This window comes from Dromiciops gliroides, chromosome X, assembly GCF_019393635.1.
Source record: "Dromiciops gliroides isolate mDroGli1 chromosome X, mDroGli1.pri, whole genome shotgun sequence".
NCBI lineage: Eukaryota > Metazoa > Chordata > Mammalia > Microbiotheria > Microbiotheriidae > Dromiciops > Dromiciops gliroides.
The window spans coordinates 61941106-61954471 of record NC_057867.1 but is presented as its reverse complement, the minus strand read 5'-3'; the positions used below and the strand labels follow the sequence as shown (position 1 = coordinate 61954471).

The 13366-nt window shown below is 38.2% G+C and overlaps 1 protein-coding gene and 1 non-coding gene across 2 annotated transcripts in view; one reads left to right on the top strand and one right to left on the bottom strand.

Annotated features, from left to right (window-relative positions):
• MAMLD1 (mastermind like domain containing 1) overlaps positions 1-13366 on the bottom strand; it is a 660207-nt gene that overhangs the window by 510124 nt on the left and 136717 nt on the right. The window lies entirely within an intron of this gene.
• TRNAV-UAC lies at positions 10132-10204 on the top strand. Its single transcript has one exon. It is a non-coding gene; the product is annotated as a tRNA-Val (tRNA).

The window sequence follows — 13366 nt, the reverse complement described above, 5'->3', positions numbered from 1 at the left end:
AATGCCCAGTACTTCTTAATAGAGGGAATGAAATACCAATTTGAAAAAAGTCATAGATTGCCTCTAACAAAAAAAATCAAGGCTGCAATCTCTAAAATACATAGTGGTTAAATTTAACAATTCACTTCAGAAACAAGAAGTTCTGCTAGCAATCAGGAGAAAGACCTTCAAATACAAAGGAAAGGAAATTTGAATAACACAAGACTATTCTGCACTCACCAGAAAATACAAAAGGGATTGGAATAATATGTTCCAAAGAGCAATGGAGCTCTGGATGCAGCCCAAGATGACTCATCCTGAAAATCTGAGCTTAGCTATAAATGAAAAAAAAGATGGATGTTCAATAATAAAATAGAATGTGAAACATTTTAGGGAGAAAATCAAAGGAAGGAAGGAAGGAAGGAAGGAAGGAAGGAAGGAAGGAAGGAAGGAAGGAAGGAAGGAAGGAAGGAAGGAAGGAAGGAAGGAAGGAAGGAAGGAAGGAAGGAAGGAAGGAAGGAAGGAAGGGATGGAGGAAGGAAGGAAGGAAGGAAGGAAAGAAGGAAGGGAGGAAGGGAGGAAGGGAGGAAGGGAGGAAGGAAGGGAGGGAGGGGGAGAGGTAGGAAGAAAGAAAGAAAGAAAGAAAACCAAACCTGACCTGACCTGAAAAATCAATTGTTTCTCAAATGCCCCAGAAAACAGAAATGTAAGATGGGCAAATGTATGCGACAGTCAAGGAAAGTAACAGAATGAAAGCAGAGAGACCAGTGAGAGATCTCTTTCTAAATGTACAAAAAAAGACTGGGGAGAAGGTGGAAGTCAGGTGGAGGTAGCAGTGAAGAGGTAGGCCTGGGGCATAATGAACAGAACCTGGCAACACTGTGCTTACAAGTGAATCAGTGTTTTTTTTGGGGGGGGACTACATTACAAAATAGGATTGTAAATGAAAGGGGAGGAGGGATACCGGGGGATAGAGTGTGTGATGAGCATGGGTCAAATCAAGGGTTAGAATGAGGGGAGGGTGACCCCAGTTGTCTCAAAAAGAAAAGGACTTGCAGGGGAATGGGTAAAGAGGTAGAGAAAAGGATTGATGATGGGGAGGAAAGGAGGAAGACCAGACTTTAGTAGGGGGAGTGGGTTCCATTGATGAAGGCTTTTATGGATGAAAAGAGATGTTCTGTGAAGGGAGATAGGGACCTTGTGCTGGGTGTGGTCTGGGGGATTTGGTATTCATAAAAGACCACTTGTTATACCTTAGAAGGAAGGGAATTGGATATCATGGGAGCAGCTGGCAGCTGGAAGAGTGGAAGGGCATGGACCTGGGAAGGAGATTTTGAGGCAAATGAGAAAAAAAGAAGATAACCAAGGGGAAAGTACATATCAACAGTGGGCTGCATAATCAGGACATTGCAGGGATTAGGGAGTGAGTCCTACCATGGGGCAGTGTTCTCTCTATCGCCTGCAGGAATTGGCTCTGTTCTGAGAATGAGGCCCAATGGAAAAGGGGAATCCTTGGGGCAAGCTTTGCAAGGCAGTGACAGAAACTGCCAAGAAGGGAGAGCCTAGAATAAATACTTTGGAAGTGATGATCCCATGAGGAATATAGAGAACAGAGACTAGATAAACAGCACCAGGAACATCAGGTCCACCAAATGGATGATAATATGTTCAACATTGTCACTGGTCCCCATAGCAGATCTGAGCCATCTACAATAAATAAGTTTAGAGGAAGAATGCCTCTTGCATGCAGCCTATCCTGGGGCCTAAGTTGGTAAGAGGACTCACCCCATATTGCCATCATTCAGTATTTCCAGGCCCATTAACTAAAACCTCCTTCTCTCTAAGAGTCCCATTGGGTAGATACTAGCAATTCTGGCACCTTTAAAAGATCTCTTCTCAGGGCCTACTGCCTTCTTCTGTAGGTGTCTGATAAAGAATCCTCTTTTTAATTCCATCCCAGGGTGCCCCAAGTCCTTTCTGGGAAGAAACTATTCAAAACCATCATGAGGTACAGACAACTTGCAAATTAAGAGGGGATGTTAGCCATTTCCCTAGGTTGCACAGTTTCTTCAATTCTAAACAAACAAATCTATTCATGTGAGTACTCCCTCCATCAATGCACACTTCAACCTTTCTGAGTTGTTAGACATCCTTAGAGAGCTGCTGTACCTGAAAGATTGATCGCCCTTTGGCCAGTCTGGTAACACACTGCTCTGCTTTGACTAGGTTAAACTTTAGACGAACGGTCTGCCAAATGGCCCATGCTCTCAAGTTTTTGCAACTTGGTTGATGAACCTGTCAATACTTACACTCTGCTGTCATCACATTTGAGAAGCCAGGATTGGACAGCTAGATGGTGCAGTGGATAGAGCACCGGCCCTGGAGTCAGGAGGACCTGAGTTCAAATCCGGCCTCAGACACTTAACACTTACTAGCTGTGTGACCCTGGGCAAGTCACTTAACCCCAATTGCCTCACTAAAAAAAAGAGAATCCAGGATCACCTCCATGCTATGATGAGGCACCAGAGTAGTGTCGAATGAAAGCTTAAGGGCAGAGACTGTCTCATTTTGGTCTTTGTATCCCTAATATCAACACCATGCTTTCCTCTTAGATGACATTTAATGAAACTTGTTGAACTTGGTGAATTGACTTTGGTGGATGGAATACCAACAACAATAATAAAGGAGGAAGCGTTCATATACCACTTAAAGGTTTACAAAGTGCTTTAAATATTTTACCATATTCTATCCTCCTAACAACCCTGTGAGATAGGCAGTACAAAACTATCTCCATTTTACAGATAAGGAAGTAGAAGGGTACAGTGGTAAAGAGATTTCCCTAAGATCACACAGCTAGAGAGTGGCAGAGCTGGCACTGAAACCCAAGTGTCCTGATGTAAAATCCAATGCCCCTTCCTCTCCACAATATTTTCAACAAGAAAGGATCTTGAGGAATTTGGTTTCATTTAACAGTTGCCTGTTCAGATTGAATAGACTGTCCGTATCACAATATTCCTGGCATTTTCTTTAAGATTCAACAGTTGAAAGATTTTAAGCAAAGTAGAATTGTATCATTTTCCAAATCTCTTCTCTGTTGGAATAAACTATTTACACTAGGAGGAAGTGAACTGTTTGTATGTAACATTACACCTCTAACGACTTCCAAGCCGACATTCTGGAGTCAAATGAGGTTCTGCAAGGCTGCCAAAAATCTCATCTGATTTCTCATTTTTCTCTATGATCATTCCAGTATTAGGCTTGAGGACCTGACTCTTGCCTCCCTGTCCTTGGTGTAATAGCCATCACTGGACCAATGAAATGGGGAATCTGGGGAGATGCAGCCAAATTAAACAAGATGACCACACTGACAAACTATCAAAGGCATTTCCTTCTAGCACTTTATCATTACCCACTCCATCGGGCAAGAATGTTGCCAACACTTTTTACTTCCTAAATTAGTATTTAAGATGTATGGAGAAGTATTAGAGTTAGAGTAAAAGCATTAATTTCTTAAAAAATTGTCCTTATTCAAATATCTGTGAGAATGAATTATGATGATTTTAATGTTTTTTTCTTTTTAAAAATTGTTCATTTTTTCTCTCCTTGTCATTCCCCTCCCTCCCCCTCCCAGCAATGAACAAAGAAAGAGAAAAGGAAAACCCTTATGACAAATATGCACAGTCAAGCAAAACAAATTCTCACACTATGCCCCAAAATACATCTCATTCTGCATTTTGAATCTATCACCTCTCTATCAGGAGGTGAGTAGCATGGTTCTCTAGAACTATGATTTGCCATCAAGTTGTTTGGAGTTCTTAGGTCTTTCAAAGTTGTTTTTCCTTATAATGTTATATAATTTGTTATCCTAGTTATCTTTATTTCACTATACATTACTTCATAAAAGTTTTTCTAAGCTTCGTTTCATCATTTCTTATGATGCGTAGTGATGTATATGATGTAATATTCTATTACATTTCTATGGCATAATTTGTTCAGCCATTCCCTAATAGTTGGGCACGCACTCAGTTTCCAGTTTTTTGCTATTATAAAAAGAGATGCTATTAATATTTTTGTACATATGGATCTGTAACAATTGGAATGACGTCACCTGCTGGAGATTTACTGTAGAAAAGTTCCGCCATGAGATGAAGGTCTCTGAGGGCAAGACCATGTGTCTTTTCTTTGGCATCAGGAAGTGACATTTGCTTGTGGGAGGAAGAAGGAGGAGCCTGGTGCTCTGACTCTCTCTCTTTCCTGTGGACTCTGGTGGAGGGCAGAGCTAGGAATGCTCTTTCCCTTTAATAGATAGAGGAATCTAGGCCTTTCTCTCTCTCTTTACCAAATTCTTATTCTCCTTAATAAATGCTTAAAAGTCTAACTCTTGCTAAAGCTTATAATTTATTGGTGACCACTCATTGGATATTTTAGACAGTCTAGCTAGAATTTTAGCCTTTACAGATCCTTTCATTCTTTCTTTGTTCTCTTTGGGGTATAGGCCTGGTGGTGGCATTGCTAGGTCACAGGTTATATGCCATTTAGTGACTTTGGGGGAGAAGTTCCAAATTGCATTCCAGAATGGCTAGATGAATTCATAATTCTGCCAACAGTGCAGTATTGTGCCTACTGATAGTTTGGATTTCTTCCTTTGAAAACTGCCTATTTATATCCTTTGACCATTTATCTATTAGAGAATGTCTCTTATTATAAATTGTAAATAGTTCCCCATACATCCTGAATATTAAACCTTTGTCAGAAAAACTCACCACAAAGATTTTTCCAAGTTGTTTCCCATCTAATTTTAATTGCACTGGCTTTGTTTGTACAAAACCTTTTAAATTTCATATAATCAAAACTTTCCATTATGTCTAAGCCATGCATCCATTTGGTGTTTATCTTGATAAGTTTACTCATGTAATTCCTACCTCTAGGAATGCTCTTCCTCCTTCTCTCTAGCCATCAAAATCTTCCCCATTCTTGGAAGTAGAGATCAAAGGCTACCCTCCACCAAGCCTTCTCTCATTCTCTCAGGCCTAAATGATCTCTCCCTCTCTACTATTTAGCTCACATTTGAATAGTGCTTTCATTACAACCATTGTGCAAGATAGGCAGTACAAGAATTGTATCATCATTTTATATGCCCATGAGCACATAGTTAATAAGGACCTGAGGCAGCATTTGAACTCAGGTCTCCTGATTCCAGGTCCCATGTTCTACCCACCAGACCATATGGCCATCCTCAGTATTAGAGATATTTGGGTCTACTTCACCTGTCCTTCTGTCTCCCCCTCAACACCTAACACATTGCCTTTTATACAGTAGTGTTCCATTAAATATCTGCTGAATGAACGAATGAGCTTGGGGTTTTGTTTTGACCCCGCATTAAAAGGATTCTGTTATGCAGAGAACAATGCACATATACAAGGAGATAAAAAATGGGAAGTAACTTGACTGAAGTAAAACAGTTAAACCTGAAAATTTAAAAAAAAAACTTTTCACCAAAGCCACATGCCCCAGTAAGTGTTGGCCAATGAGAGGTTAAACTTACAGCCTAGAAGAGTTCAACATGATTTCAACAGTTAGCCAGAATAGAAGGACTGTTCACCCCAAGAGAAACGACTCTGCCTAATAACATTAGGCATTGATGGCTTTGCATCTCTTTTGGCTTCATACTACATAAAAGGCTGTTTTGAGCCAAGAAGAATCCCCCTTTATCTTCATAGTGCCATTTCTTTGCTGTCCATTTCACGCTACCCAGGGACACTGACTAAGGGTAGGATAATTGTGCACACTTAGATCTCTTTTGGAAAATCTCCCCAGAGCAATTGGGAGTGTCTAGGGACCATCAGCACCAGCAATTCTTTTCACAAGTATTATAATTCCTTGTTTGCCTCTTGCTGAGTCAGGGAGAAAAAAAGATGAGTTCTTCTATTGTCCTGCTACCCTACAGTATGTAAATGTCATCCCTGGTAGGAGGCAGGAAAGCTGCAGCTTTAGGGGAAAAGTTGAAGAATTTCCTTGGACTTACTACCTAAGGACCGCTGAGGCTTTATCTGCAGAAGCAAATGGGTTTTACCATTTTGAATGAACTAACCAGTCAATGAGCCTGACTCAGTTCATTGGTTGACCGAAGTAACCAGTCAACTGGACCAAAAGGACCCATACAAAGATATAGTCTGAATTCTTTAGAGTTACATATTACTGAGGCTACCAACTTTGGTCATTTTGACTTGAAACGTAGTAATTCTTTAAAATACTTCATTAAGGTTGATTGTCCCCCAAAATAGGGAGTGTCCTAAATGTAAATGTATTAGTGAAATGTGTAGTATATAACTTATGTGTTATTTTATGCTGTCAAAAATAGGGAATTACCTGCAGTTGGAATAGGAAGCTTAAATTTTGACTATATAATGTGACATATGGCTGAAAAGAAAAGTCATTCATCTGAATATTTTAAAATATATGAATACCTGGTTTTCATTATTATTAGCACACTCTAATGGAAACTTAGGATGTGATTACATACTAGTCCCCAAACTTTTTAAAAATGGAACAAGAACAAAAAGGAAAAAGATGAATAGGTGGTTTGATGATCATTTTTAGAAATCTACTCAATAATTGTAATGACCAATCTTGGCCCAAGAGAGGAGATGAACAATCACCAAGAGAGGTAGGAGAACTGGGGTTAACAGGTATTGAACACCACATACAGTGTCAGTCACTTTCCCTATGTCCATTGGTTTTGCTTAACATTTTTATTTCTTGCAAGGGAGGGCTCTTTTGGGGAAAGGACTTATCTGGAAACTACTGTGATATAAAAACAAAAGGCATCAAACAAAAGGTACTCCTCTCCACTCACACAACTACCACCTTAGTTCAGCTCCTTCTCACCTCTCACCCAGATTATTGCAATAGCCTCCATCTTCCTTCTCTTTACCTTTGTACTACTGGCTTTTCTCCATGTCTCGATTGTACTTTCTCCCCATCTTCACTTCTTGGAATGTCTGCTTTCCTTCAAGACTCAGCTCAAGCACCACCTTCTGAAAGAACCCTTCTATAGTCCTCAAAGCTAGTAGGTAATTCTGCTGCTCTACCCTCAGGTTGCCTTTTATCTGGTTTGTGTTGTGTCACGTGCTTTCCCCTGTTCCGATGAGATTGTCTCATTTTTTCCTAAGTATCCCCAGTTCCTAGCACAATGCCTGGAATATAGTAGGCACTTAATACATATTTCTACATTCATAAATTATTGAACTGTTTTGACAATTTTATTTCTATTCTCTGTTCTTTTCCTCTGTGTTAAATTCTTGACAGGGGTAGACAGCTATAGCAATAGAAATGTAAATTGAATATAAAATACCATGCAACCCTGGTTATCTTTTCTTAAAATAAATGTTTATCTCTATCTTTTATTTTTATATAATTTACAATTTCCCCCTGCAACTCTACGCCCTCCAAGAGAACCATCCCTTATAAAGAATTTTTACAAGAAAAAAAGAAGAGAAATAAATCATCAAAAAAAGGGCAGCTAGGTGGCACAGTGGATAAAGCACCTGCCCTGGAGTCAGGAGGACCTGAGTTCAAATCTGGGCTTAGACACATAACACTTACTGACTGTGTGACCCAGGGCAAGTCACTTAACCCCAATTGCCTTACCAAAAAAAATAAAGCCAACTGATTGATAAATTGAAAAAATTCAGCAATACATACAATATTCCATGCCTTTGGTACCTCCTACCACCTCTGTTAAGGAATAATGGAGGTGTTTACTCAAATCTCTTCTTTGGGGCCAAGCTTGTTCTTTGTAATTTTGCAGCATTTATTTTCTATTATTGTTCCTTTCATTCACATTGTTCTAATTATTGTATATATTTTCTTGTCTTTACTTTACTTTGCATCAGTCCATTTAAGTCTTTGAATGTTTCTCTGTAGTAGTATTAATTACTTCTTATAACACACTAATATTCCCTAACACTCGAGTTCCACAATTTATCTATTCCTCAACCAAAGTGCATTTACTTTGATTCTAGTTCTTTGCTACCACAAAAAGTGGTATAGATATAAATGTGCATGAATGCATGAATGCATATATCTTTCTCTCTCTCCATAGATATATAGATATAGATATAGATACACACATACATACATACATACATACATACATACATACATATGTGTGTGTTTCATAGTGAGCCCTCTTTCTTTTCAAAACTGACCTCCCTGGGATATCTGAATCAAAGCGTATGGCCATTTTACCCATTTTATTTGTGTAATTCCAAATTGCTTTCCAGAATGGTTATACTCATTCATAGCTCCATCAACAATTAGAGTGCCTATCTTTACACAACCCCTCCAACAATGACTATTCCTATCTTTTGTCATCTTTGCCAATTTACTAGGTATGAGGGAAAACCTCAAGGTTGTTTTGAGTTACATTTTTCTTATTATTAATGATTTTGAACATTCTTTCATATGGTTATTAATAATTTGCAATTCCTCATTTGAGAACAATTTGTTCATACCCTATAACCACTTGGTGGCTTTTGGTCTTATATATTTCTGTTACTTATCTAAATAATTTGGATACCAATTCCTTATAAATATTTTCCCCAGTCAACTACTCCCCTTCTTTTCCTAGGTCATTCATTTTGTTTGTGTAAAAGCTTTTCAATTTCATGTAATCAAAATTATCATATTTTTTATAATCAACTCTATCCCTTCTTTGTTTAAGAATTCATCTCCTGTGGGATCCAAAGCTGTGAAAAATACATGATTTGCTTCTCTTCTAATTTTTTATGGTATAATCTTTAATATTCAGGTCATGTATCCATTTTGAATTAATTATGGAATATGATATGAGATATTACTCTAAACCTAATTTTTGCCACACTGCTTTTGTTTTCCCAGTAATTTGTATCAAATAGGGAGTTCTTTCCTGAGTAATTTAAGTTTTTTGATTTCTCAAACACTGGGTTACTGAGCTTCATTATTTCTGATTCTTTCTTGACTAATCTAGTCTATTGATCTACTTTTCTATTTTTTAAACCAGTATCAAATGGTTTTGATGATTGCTGCTTTATAATGTAGTTTGAAATCTGGAGGTGCTAATCTTTATTCCTTTATTCCCACCTTTTTCATTATTTCCTTTTATGTTCTATATCTTTTGTTCCTACAAAAGAATTTTCTTTATTTTATCAAATTCTGTATTCTTTTGGTAGTTTGATTGGTATGGCATTAAAATGATAAATCAATTCTGATAGTTTTGTCATTTTTATTATTTTGGCATGGCCCAGCCATGAGTACTGAATAGTCCTCTATTTACATAGTTCTTTATTTCTTCAAGGAGAGCTTTGTAATTAAATCTCTAGAAGTAGTGAGTGAGCTTCATAAGATTGACAAGGCAATTAGGTGGGGCAGTGGATAGAGTGCCCGCCTGGAATCAAAAAGACATATTCCTAAATTCAAATAGAGCCTAGGGCACTGGCTGTGTGACCCTGGGCAAGTCACTTAACCCTGTCTGCATCAGTGATTTCATCTGTAAAATAAGCTGGAGAAGAAAATGGCAAACCACTCTAGTATCTTTGCCAAGAAAACCCGAATGAAGTTAAAAGGAGTCAGACACTACTGAACAACGCCTAAAGTAAGATTGACAGCTATAAAAGGGATTCGGCTTTATTTCTAGCGTCGCCCATGCCTGGAAGGCTCTCCCTCCTAGGTTTTGACTCCTGACCTCCCTGGCTTCCTTTAAATTTCAATCAAAATCCCACCTTCTACAGGAAGCCTTCCCTAACCCTTCTTAATTCCAGTGCCTTCCCTCTGTTAATTATTTACTATTTAACCTGTATATAGCTTATTTTGTATTTCTTTCTTTGCATGTTGTCTCCCCTCCCCCCATTAGATTGTAAGCTCCTTAAAAAAAAAAAAGATTGTAAGCTCCTTAAAGTCAGGGACTGTCTTTTGCCTCTTTTTGAATTCTCAGTCTAAACAGTGCCTGGCACATAGTACGGACTTAATAAATGTTTATCAGTTGATTAGCAAAGACCAAAGTAACGCCTGAACATACCAGCTATACTTACACTGAGGAGAAGGAATATGGAACGTCAGGCACAAATCTGCATACCCTCTTAAGGACCCAAACGAGTGTTTGATGCTATGCCAGGTTTCATGGTGTAGTGGTTATCACAACTGCTTTACACGCAGCAGGTCCTGGGTTCGATTCCCAGTGAAACCAGAAAGGCATTTTTTTTCTTCATCCTTCTACTTGGACAGAATTTATTTGGGTTTGGGGCCCCCCACGTGAGGCTTTTTCTTCTTAAACATTAACTAAGAAGTATACTTAAGAACTACTAAATACTTGATTTTAACACCCGGAAGTTCTATATTTTAACTGAGAGTTCCGTCAGGTGGGAAAAAACCGCCAAGCATTTGTTTCTTTTGCTGATATGGAGCTGAGTACCAATGAAATTTGAAATACTAATTATTTAAATGTTTAATATAGTGATGTTTCTTATTAAAATTCAACATGTACATTGCCCTAGTCCGTTTTCAAACTTTGCAAAAACACTTTTATAAGTGGTTGCCTATTGACTGAAAGAGTTGCATTTGTAATCCTAGCATTAAGATCATCCAAAGAATGTGATTTTGACGTATGCAAGATAATTTTGACATGACCTCACCCACAAAAAAGGCTTATGGAGATAGATCAAGTAATTGAATTGGCCAGGTAAGAGGTCACTTCCACGGACCCATTGCTGGGAGAAAGTATTATCCAAAAACTGTCCCAAATACACTGTATAATGTCAGGGCCCTTGGCTTGTTAAAATTAAAATGTATTATTCAAAATTCACGAAACCAAGTAAGTACCAAAGAAATTTAATAAACTTTCCTCTTTTTTGTAAATAAGTTTTAGAAGCTTAAAACTGCACTGAGAGTTTGGGGACACCATATATCCTAACAAAGCTACCTGCAGTCTCAACCACATATTTGTTCAATAAGCCAGGATCAGAATGCTGTAATGTAGTACTGAATTCAGATCCCATTTCTGAGATTTACTGGCTTTGTGACCATGATCAAGTCACTTAACCTCTCTACACGTCTGTTTCCTCATAAGTAAGATAGGGATAGTAATACTAACAGTACTTACCTCGAAGGATGGTTGTACAAAGTAAATGCAAAAATGTATGTATAGTACTCTGCAAACCCCAAAGCATTGTGAATGTCAGTTACACTCACACTCAAAACCATATAGCAAATTCTGGAATGCATCACATTATTTGGGAGTGCTCTTAATTACAGATTATTCTTCTGGGAAAATGACAAGTTTGGGTTTTTGTTCACTTTTGTTTTTAAAAATAAATGTCTAGGAAATAACTTTGGAAGTGAGTGAATGTAAACTATGTGTTTATTCCTAAGAAGGAAATAGGATTGAGGTTGAGGTGGCAGTGATGGGGAAAGATTCTAAAATGGAGAAAAAATAGCAATAACATCTTTTTTTTCTTTGTCTTAATGTCCAACCAAACAAGGAATGATCAAAGTAGCATAAAGAATGCAATAGACAAATCAGTCCATAAATGGAAAGATTAGCTGCAGTCCTTCCTATGTTTCTTTATAAGCTTCTGACAATGGCAGGATTTCTTATAGAAATACCCAATGCTGCATCACTTGCAGGTTTCAGACAATGATTTCAATCTAATTTAGAAACAGCTGGTCTTTATGCTAAAACACACAAAAAAGTGGCAGCAAAGGGTTGTGATCTAAAATGATTAGAGGAAAAAATGATGGAAGAAAGAGAAGAATATTGTTAGGAGAATGCGATTTCTTATCATTCTATTTAATATCAACTTGAAAGTAGAGAGTGAATACAAAGTTGAGTATTTTAAACAAATACTTAATTTGATTTCAAAAGGAAAACTATCCTAATTCAATCCCCCAAAAGTCCTAACACATAGCTATTATTTAATATTGCTTTTTCAAAACTATCCCATGGTGAAAATCCTGCAATCATTTGGGAAGAATAAGAAAAATCCAGAGTTTTCTTTTTTCCCTTAATACCTCCATAGTCATCCTCTGATACTATCTCAAAAAATAAAATGTACAAGAAAAATACTAAGAATATTTGAAGCCATTTAAAATAATTTCTAGTCTTGATATTTTAACTGAAATTAACATTGAAATTAAGCACCCTGCCCATGGTTGCAGAGTTAGTAAATCTCAGAGACAGGACAGGAACCCAGGTCTTCCTAACTCCAAATCCAATAATAAAGCCACTATGTAAATGGGCCTATCTAAATTAATGAACTGGAAGAGAAGCTATGCCTGTTCTGGAGAGACCTAGAAGGGCTGACCCCAGGCAGAGGGTAAGAAAGCTATGAAGAAGGGGAAAAAACAATCTGATGACCAGAGCTTCTCACTGTGAGAGGAAGTTGACATTCCTTTGGAGAGAAACAGCATGGTATGACTAGACCAAGTAAGGAAGATCTGGGTTTAGATCTGTCTAAGACACTTCCTAATTGTATGACCCTGGTAAGTCACTTAACTGCTAGATAACTCAGTTTCCTCACTGGTAAAATGAAGGGGGTTGACCTTGTTGGCCTGTAAGGTCCTTTCTAGCTCTAAATCTCTGAACTTATGAAAACCCTAATAACATACTGCTCTCTGGAGACATTTTTCTCCTTCTCACATGGACTAACTGGACTATGTGAATCCAGTGGGTTCCATCACAAACTACAGGAAGCACAGATGCCGCTGGAGAACTAGACTTTTGGTCCCCTTTTCTCCCAAATCTGGCAAACCGTGTTGGCCCATTCCTGGACACTAAGAAGCTCTTAGCAGCTGGGCCAGTTTCTAAGACAGTTACCAAGCCCTGGACCTCAACAAAGAAATAGTGAAGAATTGCCAGTAACAAATGTTCAGACAGCTCTTATCAGTCCCCCCAACGGAATAAAAGTTCCTTGAGGGCAAGGACTACTTAATTTTTGTCTTTGTAACCTTACCACCTAGCACCTAACACAGTACTTGGCACAATGTACCTGCTTAATAGGGGCAGGTAGTATGCATAGTGGATAGAGCACTGGCCCTGAAGTCAGGAGGACCTGAGTTCAAATCTTACGTCAGACACTTACTAGCTTTGTGACCCTAAGCAAGCCACTGAAACCCAAAAGCCTTCAACATCCAGGGCCATCTCTAGTTTCCCTGATTGATCTATCTATCTATCTATCTATCTATCTATCTATCTATCTATCTATCTATCTATCTATCTATCTAGACCCAGATGGCTGTGGAAGAGAGAGTGAGGTTGATAACCTTGCACAGCCCTCCCTCACTTAAATCCAATTCACTGCAAGTTATGACATCACCCTCTCCACCATGTCATGGTCTTCTTCAAACGAAGCAT